Consider the following 18412-nt stretch of genomic DNA (forward strand, 5'->3'; position numbering starts at 1 on the left):
TTCAAGTACTCGAGTGTTCTCCTACATCCCAAAGATGTGCTGATTGGTGATTCCAAATTAGTTCTGTTTCAGTCAGAACACATTCATGGGCCCTGCCATTGATAGAAGCCCCATCTAAGCTTGCTTTGTCTCTTGACCCTGAATCTGTCAGGATAAACGTCAGAGATCCTCATTTGGATTAAGCGGATTTGAGAACTTAATGTTAAGGTGCAATTTACTAGCTTTTCCTGGCTGTATTAAGATAGCGGAACATCTCCTGCACCAAAGGAAAAACAAACAAATTAAAAAAAATCTTTATTTAGAACCTATATTTTAGTGTACTTCTAGATTGGTTAAGACAAGTGACAAGTGACAATTTAGAATCCAGTGTATTAATTAAATAGAATTAAAGAATACAGAGCATTTGCATTTTTCCAGCTGGTACCCACAGATAAGAATTAAAAATGTTAAATACATAGTTTCAAATATTTTTGTTCAGAAAAAAAGTATAAGTATAGCATGCAGAAAATTATAATATAATTTCCTTAAGCTAGAAGATCCCTAAAATTGTTTTTAAAATAGTGTCTACAGACATTCAGGTTTGCTTCTAAAAACTGATAATAATAATTTAAAAAAAATGAATGTACATACACACAGGCATAAACAGGAAAATTATAATTTTGGTAGGCTCAATACTGAAGAACAATATAAAAAGATGTTGTGTTGTATGTTGCTGAGTTAAGACACAATGGAAATAGGCCTGTTCTCAACCACTTCAGACCCCCAGTAAAAACAGCACTGGACCTCCTCCAGTTTTCTTACCAGGCACACATTTTGTTGATGACACTACCATAACTCAGTGCATATCCATCCACGTCTGGGCTAAAAGCAGAGTGCACGTCCTTCTGGATGGGCCAGGCCGCTGTGTTAACACCATTTAGCTCCTTCTACTTAGACATACACTAAGGTCAATGAAGGTGGGCATTACTTTAATTTCTTCAATTTCGGGAATACCCAACAGGATGAACACAAATGTGAAGCTAAAAACCTGTGTGTCAGAACATGTGCGTCACAAATACAACCCCACAACCCTCACCAACCACTAAGGAGCTATCTAAGCGCCCTTCCTGTCCCTTCCAGTTTGCACTAATGCAGTGAATTCAGAAAGTACTCAAATCACTTCACTTTCTGTGCACTTTATTGTGTTGTAGATTTAATTTTAAATGGATACATTTGCCATTTTGCCCATCAATCTATACTCAGTAACATCAATGACAAATTCATAACACGATTTCAGAAAGGTTTTCAAATGTATTAAAAATCAAGAACTAAAATCTCTCCTTCATATAAGGCCCTTCCACGCTGGGAGCTCCGGGGTTGCAGCAGTGCGTCAGACTCCTGCAGGGCTTCATGGGAGATGGAGTTTGGTACAGCCCAGTTGGGATCTGCAGGCGCCACCAGGGGGTGCTACAATTACTGCTAAGCCTTGGAGAGCAGCTGTTCCGCCATACCTGGAAGTGCTGTCGGAAACACATCATCAGACACCTGGAGCACTTCCAAGTGCCCTATATAAGGAGCCAGCAGACACTACTCTGGAAGCTGAGTTGGGAGGAGGAGGACGACGAAGCTTGCTGGAGGGAGAGTGGAGGAGAAAGAAAGACAGAGAGAAAGAGAGAGATAACAGAAGAAGAAATGAAAGAAAAGTAAAGTAAAGCATGTTGGTGCTCTTTGGAACTGTATAAATAAAATCACGTGTGCTTTGGTACTTGTGCCCTTAGCATCTGTCTGTGATGCGGGCTGGAATGTTCACAGTGTTCAGGCCATTAGTGTAGTACTTTGTAGAAGCCCCTTTGGCAGCAATTACAGCTTCGAGTCTTCTTGAGTAAGTTCCTACAACCTTTGCACATGTGGATTTGGGTAGTTTATCTCACTCTTTATGGCTGATCCTCTTAAGCTCTGTCAGATTAGATGGGAAACATCTGTAAATCACCTTTGTCAGGTCTCTCCACAGAGGTTCTATGGCAGGGTCGACCAACTGAGATCCTAGTGGCCAACAGTGGTTACAGGTTTTAATTTCTAACTGTTTTCTTAATTAGTGACCACTTTTTGTTGCTAATTAACTTCGTAAATTTGTTATTTAAAACTCAGACACTTTAAATCGGATATGAACAATGTCGGACCTGGAGGGCCGCAGTGGCTGCAGGTTTCTGTATAAACCCAATTGCTTCATGAGAGGTCATTTATTGCTGATGAAGCACTTATTGATCAAGTGACATTTTTGCTCTTAATTTTCATTGGCTTGCTTGTTAAGACTTTGAAACCTCAATTACTTATTTTAGTCTTAAATAGTTGCATTCACAATTTTTAAAATGCACACCATTAGCAATAAAATGCAGATGACAAAGGAACCAGAGGCTCTCAATGCAGCTTATCTCCAAGTACACCATTATGTATTTATCATATACTACCTGTATTTGGTTTAATAAAGTACTCGAAAGAAACGGAAGAGAGAGTAAAGAACTGAAAATTACTCTTCTGTTTTAGGCTTCAAATCATTTGGATGAAACCAGTAGAAAGGAAAAAAAAAAAAAAACAACTACGATTTAAGAATGACCTGACACTGCAAAGTTACAACACTAACAGCTCATGATATTAAATAAGATCAGTTATTGGCAAGGACTGTTTTCCAATTATGCAAACTGGTTGGAACAAAAACCTGCAGCCATTGCAGCCCTCCAAGACTGATGTTGATCACCCTTATTCTATAGAGTTTAAGTTTAAGCTTTGGTTGGGCCACTCAAGGACAGTTAGGGACTTATCCCAAAGCCGCTCCTGTGCTATCTTGGATGCATGCATCGGGTCATTATCATGCTGAAAGGTGAATTGCCGTCTCATTCTGAGGTGGTGTACACTCTGGAGCAGGTTTTCTTCAAGGCTGCATTCATCATTCCTCAATTCTGTTCAGTCTCCCTATCTGTGCCACTGAGAAGAAATCAGCATGATGCTGCTACTAACATGCTTCACCGTAGGAATAGCATAAGGCAAGTAATGAGCAGTACTTGGTCTTCGCTAGACATAGTTCTAGGAGTTCTGCCCAAGAACTTTAATTTGCGACCAAAGAATATTGCTCTCAAAGACCTTTGAACTGTCATATGACTTTTACTCAAGAGTGACTTCAATCTAGCCACTCTACCATAAACGCCTGATTGATGGAGTGCTGCTGAGATAGTCATCCTTTGGACAGGTTCTCCCATCTCAGCAGAGGACTTTTGAAACTTTGTTAGAGTGATCATTGGGTTCTAGGTCACCTCCATGCTCAAAGCCCTTTTTGCCCAGTTACTCAGATTAGCAGGACATTTTTTTTCTATGAAGAGGCCTGGAGTTTCCAAACTTCTTCTGTTTTACAACTATAGAGGACACTAAACTCCTGGAAACATCCAACACTTTAGATATGGTTTGGCATCTTTGCCCTGATCTATGCCTCACCACGATTTCATCACAGAGAGTTCCTTTGACTTCATGGCTTGGTTTTTCTCCAGACATCAAGTGTGAATTGTGTGCGCCTTTCTAAACGATGTTGTCCGATTAATTTAATTTGCCAAAGGTGGACTCTAAGCAAGTTCTAGACACATCTCAAGGATAATTAAAGCAAACAGGATGCACCTGACCACAATTTGGAGTGGCACAGCAAAGGGTTTGAATACTTAAATAAATGAGAGGTTTCAGTTTTTTATTTTTTACTAAGTTTGCAAACCTTGGTTACTTTTGCCACAGTTATCCATTTAAAATTAAATCTGCAACACAATAAATTGTGTAGAAAGTAAAGGGGTCTGAATACTTCCCAAATTAACTGTATATGTCAAAAGTGTCAAATACACTGAGGCATATTGGGCAGAGAAGTTCTCAAACAACTCTGCAGTCATATGTGGTAGACATAAGGAGGATTACAGAGGTGTGGCTGATACTTTTGTTCAGTGGTGCACATCTGCAGCTCAACATTAAAATAGCCAGGGAGAGGGTGGTGGACTTCGGTAAGATTGCTCTGACTCTTGTTTTCTTCCAGGGAATGAACGCTGTAGAGATTTATGCATAGAAATGCCTGAAGATGTACCTTAGAAGAAATCAGGGCAGGGCCACAAACAACATATGTTGTTCAAATAGAGACAGATATGACTGTTATGTCTAGAGGGGGCTCAAGTCCATTTGTGTAGGTAGAACATTTCTGTGTTTTCACTGTCTCTAGTTGCATTCACACTTTTTTACATATAGTTAAATTAGAGCAGTAGAAGTGAAGGATGTTACAAAGCTGCTGAAAAAATCATGCATAACTCTGCACATCCTCTGTATGACACCCCTGGAGCATCGCCAACACGAGGATGCTCTATTGAGCACTACCATAGGTCTATTCAAATTCAAGTTTTTATTTGTCTTTCCAGTCATACATAAAACACGGTGGGCTGAAATTGCATTACTCAAGACCAGAAAATGTGGAAAAAGGGAAAAAAAATACAAAAAAGTAAACCAAGACAATACTTAATTCAGAAAGCTCAACCAATACTTATGTAAAATAGTCAATTAAATACTACGAATAAAAATAAATAATTATGTATGTACAAACTGGCTTGTTATTTGCTTGTTACAGAGAGTTTAGCAGTGTTACTACGTGTGGAAAAAGCTGTTGTACATTCTGGCTATTCTTGATTTTATAGAGAGATATCTCCTAAAAGATGGCAAGAAATCAAACAGTTCATGAGAGGGGTGTGAGGTGTCTCTCACAACGCAGAGGCATCTGTCCTGTAAAAATACCCTCAATGGAGGGGAGAGAGATCCCAATAACCCTCTCAGCCATCCTCACCACACGTTGCAGAGTGTTCCTGTCAAACACACTGAAGTTTCCGAACTAGGATGTGATGCAGCTCGTCGGGACACTCTCAACAGTGTCCCTGTAGAAGGTGGTGAGGATGGGAGGAGGAATTCTCACTTTCTTCAACTTCCTAAGAAACTGTGTTGTATTGAGTCCAAGAGAGATCCTCATTGATCCTCAGTGATGAAGACGATTTTTTGACCACCTGCCATCATTTCATTATGACCAAAAATATTTTTCTATCATTCTAATATGTTAATTTTTAATAGATTATAAGCACATTTGTTTACTTATTTTGCTGCTTATATTTTAATATAGTTTTTGCTTTTTTATTTGACTACTAATAAAATGTGTAGGTTGTTGTATGAAAAAAATATCTATCATCAGTCCATATGTTCATCCACAAGCGGTTTTACTGTTTTCCATTTGCAGAGAAGTAACAATAAACACTTTAGAGAAAGAATGTCCGTACTAGCTTGTAACTGCTGAAGAACTTGTGCAAAAGGTAATGCTTGCTGACGAAAGAGTAAGTAATTAACCTCCACAGAAGAGCATGGGCAACAGGAAACTAGAAGGAGAAAAAAAGAGCAGAAAAGAATAGCACAATAATGCATCCCACAAGTAAGAGAGAGAATAGAAATTAAATCCATTCTAGCGAGATGTTGTTCGACTCAGCCAGGGACGCTTGGGCCGATGTGGGAGATTACTAACAAGACATGTCAGGAAGTAGGCATTAAAAGTAATTTTAGTAAAGACCGAGGCACACAGCAGATTATTTTACTACTTAGGTAACAACAACACAACCCCCAAACCCTAACCCTAACAAACAGTAAGACCAAATTCTTGGAGAGGAACAACCAGTGAAGTACAACAACTTGCTTTAAACTGCAGTTAATGTGTATTTAAGTTGTTAAAAATAATAAAAGTATAACACAGTGTGAAAATCAAGTCATTGCAAAGTCAGATGAGCCCGATGTTTGGATTAACATTAGTTTACTTCTAAGTAGGCCGGCATCTCAAGAAACTTCAGCCAATGTAGCATGTTAAAATAAGGGGATCTGAACTTGAGTAGGAGATAGCTGGTCTGCACTCTGAGAACAAACTGCAGGAACATACTTAGAGCAGAGTCTTTTAAACTATGTGTCACGGATTGTCTCCTTTTACGTTACAGAAGGGTGCAAGTCACCATTGTGTTTAATGACTGCCCAAGGCAATCAGCAGTAGATGTAGAGATGTTTGACTCTGATACTTCTGGTAGGCAGGATTGAAGGACCCCAGCTGGTCACATTAAAAATATGCCTGTTAAGTTGTAATAGTTGGTACAGTAGGGAAATTAGTTACTGGGGAGATAGTCACACCCTGGTTCCTTATATATCAGTCTAAATTTACATTATTTTTTGTTATTTTTGATGTTTTTGAGTTAATTACTATGTATTTTCTATAATATATATTTATTATGTACTGTTCTTTTAAATGCACATTGACTCCTTGTGTTTTGTGAATGGAGCCCTAAGGGACGGGGCCACCCTGACATCATTACTTCTGAGCTCTCACTTTGGTTATTTAAGGCAAAAGAAGTTGGACTTCTGTCAGTATTGTTGATGGTCTTTGAATTATTTCTGGTTTTGCTGTTTTTCTTATTCTTTCTGTTTTAAGCATTATAGTTATGGATTGTGCATTGGTACTTTTTGGTTTGTTTTTAATTCATTCATTGTTATTTATTTGTATTATTTGTCTACTTATGGATTTTCAGGTTTGTTTATTGTGTAGTTTATATGTGCTTATACAGTATCTGTTCTGTGATCGTTCATGTATTTTGTGGGTGCGTTCCCAAGTGGTGGGCCACCTGTCTATCACCATTCATTGAATGTGCTTGGTGGTTTGGTCAGGTCTTCCTTTCAGATATTTCTGTTCTTTGGATTTACTAGGTTTTTGACATTTATGTTTCTGTCTTAAGGATTTTGTTTTCTGGTTTATCTATTGGGACTTGTTTGCATAGGATTGCCATTTTAGACAATTCCCTTTTCTCTCCTTTTTTGCCTTTCAAGCATTTTGTTGTATTTTCTGTTTTTGTTAATAAATCTTCAATTTTGCAAACATTTGCTGTGGATTTCTCTCTACCCACATTTTGAGTTTTCACAGTTCTCTCCAGAAAGACACACATCCAGCTTTTAAGACTCTTTGCTGTTCCTTTTGAACGTAAACATCCAACCTTCATTTTGAGGCCTAGTGATGCCTATAGCCTCCAATTTTCTTGGGGTTTGCCTTGGTGAGAGATGTGTTTTGTGAGCTAATTTTGAAGGCTTTACAGTGTGCTATTTTCTGGACTCAGAATATTCATAGTAGCTGGGGGGGGGGGGGGGGGGGGGGGGTGCATGGTTATTCCCTCTCTTTCATGACTTTTTCTACTATATATTGGGACATTTCCAGTTATTTTGCCAGCTCCCCTCAGTTGGGGCATGCTAAGCTGGAAACCTGCAGCTAGCAGTCGTGAGACTAGCTGGATTTAGGGTGAGCTTCCTTGGGAAGGCTGTTTAGGTTATTGGTCTATTTAGTAGGCCTCACACCCTTTTTATTATGTTTGAGACTTCACATCATAACACTGGTTTGTACCTTTGGCCTATGGAGTGACTACCAGTCAAAACTTTGACTGACCAGCTTTGCATAACTAATTTAAAATGTTTAAGGGAAGATCTATTAAGGTTGTCTTCCCTAATGTTATGCCTGTGACACACGCTAGTTCAGCTAAAATTGAGAAGATAGAACAGTTCAATGTGTAACAATCTTCTGCTTGTGGAGATATTTCTAAAAGTGCATGTCATACAATTTTCCAAAACTGAAAGGCAGTTGAAACTATAATAGATGCTGTCAGTGGATTAGTAAACAGTTAAGAAAGAAAATATTGAAGAAAAGACAGCTAAAGTAGATACATTGAATAATGTAGCAATAAAAGCAGGGATTATCGACTTATGGAAGTTGTGGGTAAAAGCGAAACTAAAAATGCCAAAAGACTGTCAAAGAAGGTTACATTGCTAATACAAGCCATTTTTGTTTCCCTGTTATAGAATGAAAACAATGGAAAATAAAAAGCCACCGAGAGTCAGATGCAAAACTGCACATCAGAGCAGAAAGTAGGGCACCAACATGTTGCCCTTTTAGAATACAAGAATCAGGAGAGCAGTTCTGGAGATGTCACCTTTTTAAGCATCATAAGAGACTTAATGACACCAAAGAGTCACTAGAGAAATTGGAGTCTATTGTTCCCCTGATCCCAAAAATGATTCCCAGACATGCACAGAATAGTCTCTGGGAAGTGGTATCACAATGTCTCATTCGACAACATTCATAGAGTGTAGATTAGGGAGGACTCACTGATTGGATGGATGAGGCCAGGGCTTTTCATTCCTAGGGTTTCCAGGTTAGTTATATTGGATTAGTAGATACCCTAGAGATACCAACTGTAGATTGTAGGAAGACCTTGTATTCTAACCAGACATCTACAGAGAGAGAGGTTGGGAGCATGGACTTTTCACACTTCTGCCATCCAAGAGAAGATACTGAAGCATCAAAGCCAGATTTGCCAGGCTGCAGGAGAGTTTTTACCCCAAGCTATTAGACTCCTTAACACCAGGCTGCCCCCTGGGACCTTCCACACTGCCTCAACCACCTCTAAAAACAGAACTTTTATACATGCGAGCCACTTTCCTGCAAAGACTAATGTGCATGTAGAAAAAGAACTGAAAATCTCCTACTGACCTTTAAGTATTTTGACACTCTTGAGATCCTTCTGCTGTGAAACATTCTGACCTGTCATTGTTTACACGTCTTAAACAACTATTAGCATACACTGATAATTTCTGTATTATCTATATCTATTATTTATTATTTATTTATTATATTACATATCTTACACATCAATATTGCTGCTACTTCTTTGTCTTTGTCTTGTCTTTGTGCAATGTCTTGTCTTGTTTGTGTTTTAATTTTAATTTAAATTTTAATTCTATTTTTAAATTATTATTTGCACATCATGTTGTTACACTGTGGACCCTGAGCTTCACAATTTCGTCTATCTGTATACTTGTATATGGTTGAGATGACAATAAAGTTCACTTTGACTTTGACTTTGATAGTGCACTGCCATACCCGCCACACCACCTGGACTGAGACCCGAGTGCAGCGGGTGACACCTCAGCACCACACTGGAACAGTGCCAATTCTGCCACCAACCCCCCAGGTTTTCCCTGAACATTGGAGGACTTGCTGGCAGGGCTGGATTCAGGTTAACATCATACCCAGGCCAAAGTAATTGCAGGTTAAGGGCCTTGCTCAAGGGCCCAATGGAGAAGAATCACTGCTGGCATTTACTGGATTTGAACCTTCAACCTTCCAATTGCCGCCGCTTGAATGGTGGTCTTAGTAGAATATCAAACAGATACAAGTCAAGAGAGGTTATACTTAATCATATCAATTAAATTATGCACATGTGAGGACAAATCTGGAATACTATGTAGCATTTCAGTTTACATAATGCTAGAAGGTTACATCAAAGTCTTGAGGAGAACTATTAAACCTGTGAGGATTGACTGATGGAGCTTAATCTTTTCATTTTATGAAAACGGAGATTAAGAAGTGGCATGATCCAGATGTTTTAAATTGTGTAAATATGGTGGGTGCCTGTTGCCATTGTAAAAACTGTTATTTGAGAATAACATTGTGGCACAGGAAATTTTACTAACAGTCTGGCTCTATTTTTGATTTTTTGATGTGGGACCACATTTTTTACTTTTTCCATTCATCAATAAGCTTTGAATAAATCTATATATTTTTTTTTAAATATTCCTCTACATGATTCTACTATTTTGGGCTTGTAGGTGTATTTCTTTGTGCCCCACGCATTAGGTGTACAGTAACCAAGTCTAAACTAATCAATGGACCAAAGCCAAATTTTATAACCCTGAAAAAATGGAACTCCAATTATTAAAAAAATAAGGCCACAGAAACTTTACATTTTTTAATGGAAGCATCAATAAAAGCTTTCCTTAAAATAAAATTTGTAGAATATTAAAATCTCCATAAATTTCATTCAAAGCATTTGTCTATGTTTCTAGTTGCATCCAGTGTGGAGCCTTTTTACAATTACAGTAAAGAAAGATTGTGCTGTCTATGGTGCAGTGATGTTTAGAAACATGTCAAATGAAAATGACAGAGAAGACAAAATTCCTGTCATAGCAAAAAAAAATGTGGAGAAGACCTAACAATGGTGCTCAGCGATACTCCACACAGCATCAGCCTACTGCCCTTAATGAACACTTACACCATGTTCATATTTCTATCCAGAACTTTTGTGCCCAAATCCATACAGGACACAATGACATATTTTGGGGTCTTTATTTTGATTAATGCTTCGGTGATAGTGCAGCAGTTGTTAGGAGAAATATTTGAACAATTAAATTAAAATATAAGAAAAACACAGGATGTACAGTAAGCACACCCATGAAAGTTTTCTTTTCTTTTTTTTTATATATTTGGATATATCAAGATTTAATCTCTATTTAAACAGTATCTTTAAATAAAGGTGATGTAACTGAAGTTAAAAAAAAAAAATTCAAAATGTGTTCAATGAAACAATAATAGATGTGTCATTTCCATCTGTGCATAAATTACTGTAAGTACGCCCTTCTCCCTAAAAGTTAGTATTACCCACCACCAAGTAACCATTTCCTAGAACTGTTTGCAAGTTGCTAGACATCGACAGGGGGGATGTTTTCCCCACTCCTTCACTCAGAATTCTGTCATCAGTATTATATTTTGAGTTATCTTGCATGCACAGCCCATTTCAAATCTCCCCATAGAAACTCCAATGGGATTTAGATCTGCACTCTGTTCTCACCTTTGGTGTTTGAACCAGAAACTAAATAGCAGCCAAACTCTTGTTCACAAAAGATTCATAGGGTCACGAGAGAATGCCTTGCTCCAAACATATGAAATCAGAGAAAAACTGAAAAAAGGAAATTATAAATAAATACTGATTTGTGGTAAACATAAATCAATATATATTTATCCAGTTCATTTAAAATAATACTCAAAGGCTTTGCTTTAATGGAAATAACAAAGTCACACTATTCGCAATGCATGCCGTCTGCCTTCTAACTTCCTGTAATTCTGCTTCCACTTCCGTTCAACTCTTAACATGAATATTCATGAGGCAGTGGTAACATTTAACAACTTGGGCATTCTAGAACCCAGGTTTCTTTCTTTGCAGCACTTGTATGGTGGATCTACTAGTATGTTCATGTTTATTACCCTCAAGCACCCTCTAATACCATGAAGAATTCATTTTGGATTCTGTTATGGTGAACTGCCCAGGCTAACACTAACACATCAAAGCAGCCACAAACCATAACATTTCCACCGCTGTGCTTTACCACTGGTATCAGGTTCTCTAGTCAAATGTTGTCTTTGGCTTTCACCAAACATGTCAACTCTTACTGTGGTCAGATAGCTCTCTCTTCGCTTCGTCTGTCCAGAGTACATTGTTTCAGAAAAAACAGTCTTTGCCTTAGGTGTTCACGGGCAAACTTCATTCTCCAATGATGTTCTTTCTGGCCAGTGAAGGTTTCCTCCTGACTTGTTCAGCCATTTCCTAATGGTAGACACAGGCACTTTGACGTCAACATTGGCAAGACCTGACTACAGGTTGCAAGTGGAAACTTCTTCCAGCATCTTGTATTCTGCTCTCCAGCTGAACTTGCCGGGGTGGCCTGACCTGGACAAGTTGGTAGTTGTTTGAAATTTGTTTAGATTTTTTAAAGGAATATTACACCCATAAATTATATATATTTTAAAATATTTCTTACCCCATGTACTTTGTGATGATGATGATGATTTTGAGAGTCATGTTTTCATGGAAACCAGCTAATATCTATCTATCTAATACAATTTATCTATACTAATAAAAAGGCAAAGCCCTCACTGACTCACTCATCACTAATTTTCCAACTTCCCGTGTAGGTAGAAGGCTGAATTTTGGCAGGCTCATTCCTTACAGCTTACTTACAAAAGTTAAGCAGGTTTCATTTCGAAATTCTACGCGTAACAGTCATAACGGTCGACAACGTCCGCCATGTTAAACTTTCTTATTTATGGCCCCATCTTCACGAAATTTGGTAGGCGGCTTCCCTGCGCTAACCGAAACCGATGTACGTACTTATTTTGGTGGTATGACACCACTGTTGGCCGCCATATTGAACTTTCCAACAGTCTTTGTGACTTATGGGCCCATCTTCAAGTAGTTTGGTACGCGGGTTCCCAACGCTAACTGAATTCTACTTACGTACATATATACGTCCATAGCCTGCAGCTCGGTTGCTGTGTGAGGTGGGATTGGGTCCCCCATCCCCACGCCTCCCACGTAGTTGGCTGCTTGCCTATATAAGGCCGTCCATAGCTCCGGTCTCTTCATTCCCTTCCTTGCTTCGCCACGGTATTCACGTCTCCCTGCTGATAACTGCAGCCTTTTTATTTAATCCACAGCTTCTCCACTGTTTTATTGTTCGTTTATTACGATTATAGTTATTGTGTAGGTATTTTAGACTTAGTTTACATTGTTCAGGTACCCATTTCCTTTATCATTCCAACCGTACCCCCATTAACATGTCTATCGAGGTGATCACCATCAATCAATGAACTGTCACTTACCGAGTGGTTTCCATACCCAGAGATGGCGACTGCCTTTTCCATTCTCTGTGTTACATATTGCACGGCCATATCAGGCTCACTCTTGATATCTGGAGGAACATTGTGTCTTATGTATTGAATGACTGGGACAGGTTCAAGGTGTGGACTGATGACGGTACAGGAGATAATTATACTACACAGGAGCACTATAAGAGTGAAATGCTTAAGCCCTTCACCAATGGTTCTGCATGTGAGTTGATGGCTGCCACTGAATTGTTCGGTTGTCGCTTTCAAGTGTACCGTAATGGCCAAATATTTTACACCTTTGGACAACCGCCAATGCCTCTTAAACATCTTAGATTCACAGGTGATGATTTGAGTAGTGGACACTTTGATGTTTATGAATGTTTAAACTCTCAAAAGCTGGATGCGAAGTTATCGATGAAACCCATTTCAATTGAAACGCCTCCAATTTCCAGTAAGGCTCTGCTTCGCAATGACAATTAATAAGTCTCAGGGGCAGACCCTACAAAAGGTTGGCATTGATTTGAGGCAAGATTGCTTTTCACATGGCCAACTATATGTTGCATGCTCAAGAGTAAGCTCAACGCACAGCTCGGTCATATTACAACCGGAGGGCCGAACTGACAACGTGGTATACAAAGAGATCCTTAACAAATAATTATTGGTATATTTTCCCTCAGTTTAAAAAGGTTTACTTTTCTTCTTAATAAAAATTTTAAAGCAGTACTTCGCCGCTGCGAAGCACGGGTATTTTGCTAGTTGTTCAATAAAAGTGAATGGTGGCCAATGCTGGAAACAGCAAATAATACCAAAATGTCCGTGAAAAATGTCATGTTACTTGTGTCTTATAATCCACATAAAGTCATCCTCTTGAATACTCAAAATGTTAATTGTCAGCTCCTTAACAAAAGAATAAGCAATTAAAAACAGGGAATGCAGTTGACTGCATATGAAGAACAAATGAAGCAATTAATCATCAAAAATCTTAAATGCGTGTCATCACAAATTAAGTTTCTAATTGGCTTCTAATTAAGAAATTGGTTTGGAACAAAAACCTCAACCACTGCGGCCCTACAGGACCAAACTTAACCACCGTTTGACTTCTCCTTTTTTATGGATCTCTTGGATTTCATAATCAGATTTAAAGAATATGTTCTGTTTGTTGAACACTCAAATTCATTTCATTGAACCCACACATAAAGCAACTGTCTGTTCATTTTCAAGCTCTAAAGAATGTTCTTCATAATTGCAGTATGAGTCACATGATATTCTTAACATTTTGATTGCCCTTATGTCCCGTTATCCTCCATGCATTTTACTGCAATGTTTAAAAATTTTCTTCAAACTCTTGATGTTTTATTCATTTCATTTTCTTACAGTATTTCGATAACCTCTGTTTTTTCATCAGGCTCCATACTTCACCCATGAGGATGGCTTTCTGTGCAGCGGAAGGTGTAAGTAGGCCATTTCTATAAGCATTTCGAAAGGAATGGATGATCAGAGTAAACACAATATTGTTCATAAAGAAAACACAATGATGGAATGGCATTAATGGAATTAAGGTTGAGAACGCGTTTTGTTGTCACTCCTGCCAAGTACCATTCCAGTTCCCTTCATTGCTTCAAATGGCATGAGCAGATTTAAAAACAGAAGCGTCAAGCATTATTTACATAGCCATTTTCAGGTAATATAATTGAAGACACCTACAGAAATTAACATGAATCAATGCCTATTATCATTCAGCTTAAATATTTCATATTATGTTCAAGAATTGTCATTTATTAAGTTACAAGCCCATTAGCTTGTGGGAATATAACAAGCATGTCCAAACAGTCCCTGTTACAGTAGCTCACGCAATGTTTTCTTGCAAGCATTTATTACCTTGGGACTACATTATTAAAAGAAGTCATAAAAACACTTTGCAGAAAATATTGTGTGGGTGTGGACTTGGCAATAGATAGAGTAATTTATAATATACAATAGCTGATATGTCACTAGAGTCAATTTAAGAGTATTCATCAGAACACGTTTTATATTTTCTTTGAAGCTCACAAAAGGCTGTTTGTTTTGAAGCGTGCTTTAGGTATAAATACGAGAGTTAAAGAAAAAGGAGAGCCCTAAAACGCCTTCGCATCCAGGCTTAAAAAAGAAAATTTAATTTCATCAATCTGAGACCTTGACCAGAAGAAAATATATAGAATATAAAATGATAAAACCCTACAGTCTTCTGCTTCAGTCATTCCTGAGTATTCATTGTCATAACCCACCCTCAATTTAAATTTAGTTTTATAGTGGTGTGGTGGTTAGCAATTCTGCCTCTTACCTCCAAAGACTCAAATTGAAGCTAAGACCTGATAAATACCTGTGTACTTTCTCCATATACCTGCATGAGTTTTCTCGAGGTCCACACACCAAAGGTATTAGTGTATTTGGCAAATCAGGTGCTAGCGAAAGAGTTTGGGTGTGTGCCTTTGGATAAACTGGCATCTCACCTAGGACCAGCTCTGAAACTGCATCTGGTACCATCAGGATAATTGTAATACACACACACACGTCTATGACTGTAGTTTGAAGTTCTTTTTTTTTGTATATATAAACTTACAAGACATCTGTTTTATATTTTGAATTGAATATATAAAGTTACATTTGATTACCATTCATTTCCATTATTGATGTGATAGATAGATAGATAGATAGATAGATAGATAGATAGATAGATAGATAGATAGATAGATAGATAGATACTGTATGATCTGAAAACACACCAAAATGACTAAAACGGAAGAAGAACTTAAAAAGAAGGAAAAGGAAATTTTTGACTTGGCTGTCATAGTCACAGTGAGGCATTATGCAGGTGTATTGCTGTTGGTATAAAGGAGCCCCCTTAGTGTTTATTCCTACAGTTTTGCTTAATAATTCATTGGCTGACAGTCTTCAGTGTTCGCGTGTCAGAGAGGGGATGTTCAGCATTGCTCATAATGGCACTCAGTTTTGCTATAATTCTCTCCTTTGCTATGACCTCCAGTGGGTCCAGAGTGTGTCCCATGACTGAGCCTGTAATTTTAATTACCTTATTAATTTGGTGAGCCTCTCTTGAAGTGATGTTGCCAGTCCACATCACCACAGTGTATAAAATTGCGCAGGCCATCACAGAGTTGTAGAAGATGTCAATGATGTCAGTTTCCACATAAAAGGAGTGCTGTCTGTTAAGGAAGAAGAGCCTGCAATGCCCTTTCTTATACAGTTCCTCTGTGTTACAAGACCAGTCATACCTGTCATTGACGTGGACCCCCAAGTACTTGTAAGAGTGTATTACCTCTACAGCCACTCCCTGAATTGTGACTGGATACAGGGGCTCTTTGGCGAGATGAAAGTCAAAAACAAGTTCCTTGATTTTGGTGATATTAACAACATTTATTTATATAGCATGTTTTCATACAAACAATGTAGCTCAAAGTGCTTTACAAAATGAAATAAAAGTATGTTATTATAAAACAAACAAACAAGATTAGGTAGTAATATTATACAGTATATAACAAAGAAAAAGGTAAGATCGAGTGGCCAGGAGGACAGAAAAATAAACTCCAGTTAGGCTGGAGGAAAAAAAAAATCTCCAGGGGTTCCAAGGCCAAAAGACCAACCAGCCCCCCACTGGGCATTCTACCTAACATAAATCAGTCCTTATGGTTTTCAGGCTTCACATGGAAGAAACTGATCACGAAAATCATGTAGACATCTGGGGCACACGCCATTCAATCCATAAACACAGGGGCAGCATAGTACCTTGATCAGGTGGTGGTGGCGTAGATCACCACCACAGAAGAACCGGAAAAGACAGCAGAGCATATTACAGATCAGTAGTGAATTGCAGAACCCAGAGGAAAATGATAATTCAATGCCCATATAGACTAAGAGGGATACAGGTAAAATGTACCAGCAGTTTTTTAAATAGTTACTGTAGAGTTTAAATAGTTCTACAGTATTAGCCTGGTGAAAACCTATGTGGATTCTGGAATGCAGTTTCCCTCTATATGGCTACAAACAAGTTTTATGGCTGACTGCCAGTTTAAAATACAAGTGTTAGACAAACCATTAATCCGTGCTGCAGATAATTCAGACAAAACAAGATTAAAAAAGGAGGTTTTCCATAAATCAAAAGATAATAAACTAGAAGACTTCCACCAGGAGGCTAAGGCCAATTTAGCAGCAATTGTGTCTAAAGAGAATATCCTTTGCTGGAAAGAAGAAAGAGACAGCAGAAAAGTCCAAAAGAAGGAATAATTGAGGCAATAAAGCTATTTTATAAGAGAGAACAGATGAAAGAAACTTTGAAACATTACTTGAGAACCAGAACTGTGGGACACGCCCAGAACATGTAGAGAGGTACCTGGGGACTTCCTGGAACAGGGGGAACACAAAGGGTCAGCTAATAAACCCAAAGCAAAACATCTGTGGGGCATTAGATATAAACGATGTACAAATTTAAATTGAGTATGTTGGTAATTGGGGTTCTTAGATGTTAAAATAATATTCTTAAAGATCATATTCCAATCAAGAATAGTGAAAGAGGGAAGGTCACGTTCGCAAACCAAATTAACAGGTAATGTTTAAGAGATTTGCACTGGGTGTGACGAGGATGGATAGGATTAGAAATGAGTACATTAGAGGGTCAGCTCAAGTTGGACGGTTGGGAGACAAAGTCAGAGAGGCGAGATTGCGTTGGTTTGGACATGTGCAGAGGAGAAATGCTGAGTATATTGGGAGAAGTATGCTAAGGATAGAGCTGCCAGGGAAGAGGAAAAGAGGAAGGCCTAAGCGAAGGTTTATGGATGTGGTGAGAGAGGACATGCAGGTGATGGGTGTAACAGAACAAGATGCAGAGGACAGAAAGATATGGAAGAAGATGATCCGCTGTGGCGACCCCTAACTGGAGCAGCCGAAAGAAGAAGAAGAAGACTGAATGAAGGGTAGCAGCTTGAGTATGAACTTGATCTTGTGCTACTTATGCTGCTCCAGATACATCGGCTTCGGTTATAACAGATCTACAATTCATTTATTTTTTCAGTGGTCTTTATTAAGCAATAATGTGTCACACTGTGAACGTGTCCGAAAATACAAATATTTTAATGTTGTAGTGTTCAAACCTTTGTAATTTAAAAAATATCAACTTATGAAATATGTCATCATTTCTGGGTGATTCTAAAGTATTAAATGCTACTAAATAAATAAAGAATTATTCTACAGCATATTTCAGATGGGTAGAAAGATGGCACGTGATTTTCTCTGCTGTCATCTGAATCAGTGAACTGAGTTTGAGTTTCATGCCTGGGCAAAACCAGTTTGGAGTTTGCAGGCTCACACCATGTCTGTGTGGATTTTTCACGAGTATGTATGTGTCTGTCCTTCCCCTTTATTTGTCCCCAGGGAAAATTTGTCTTTTTACAGAAACTCTTTAAAAAAATAAATATTTAACTAGGTAGATGGATGGACAGATACTCCTATCTTCCTCTCACTTCCCCAAAGGCACGTTGTTGTAATTCACTCAGTGTTAATATCCTTGAGGTTGCACAGTGATGGACTGGCACTGGAATTAATTAATTAATCTGAATTAATTTGTAAAATGCCTATAATTCTATACTATAGAACTATATTCTATAATCAGAATAGTTACCAATGGAATAATGAGATAATTTAATGAATTTTATTTTTTAGGAATTTGTAAATAAGAAGTTTTTCCTTAGAGATAAATGTCTGTGTGTGTGTGTGTGTCAAAGACTTATAATATGTTAACTGTTTTTGGAAATGTTTTCAAAATGTTTTAACTATGTTATATAAACGAACCAAACTTGTAAAAGGCGCTATTCT

The sequence above is a fragment of the Erpetoichthys calabaricus genome, chromosome 8 (genome assembly GCF_900747795.2).
Source record: "Erpetoichthys calabaricus chromosome 8, fErpCal1.3, whole genome shotgun sequence".
In the NCBI taxonomy this organism is placed as follows: domain Eukaryota; kingdom Metazoa; phylum Chordata; class Cladistia; order Polypteriformes; family Polypteridae; genus Erpetoichthys; species Erpetoichthys calabaricus.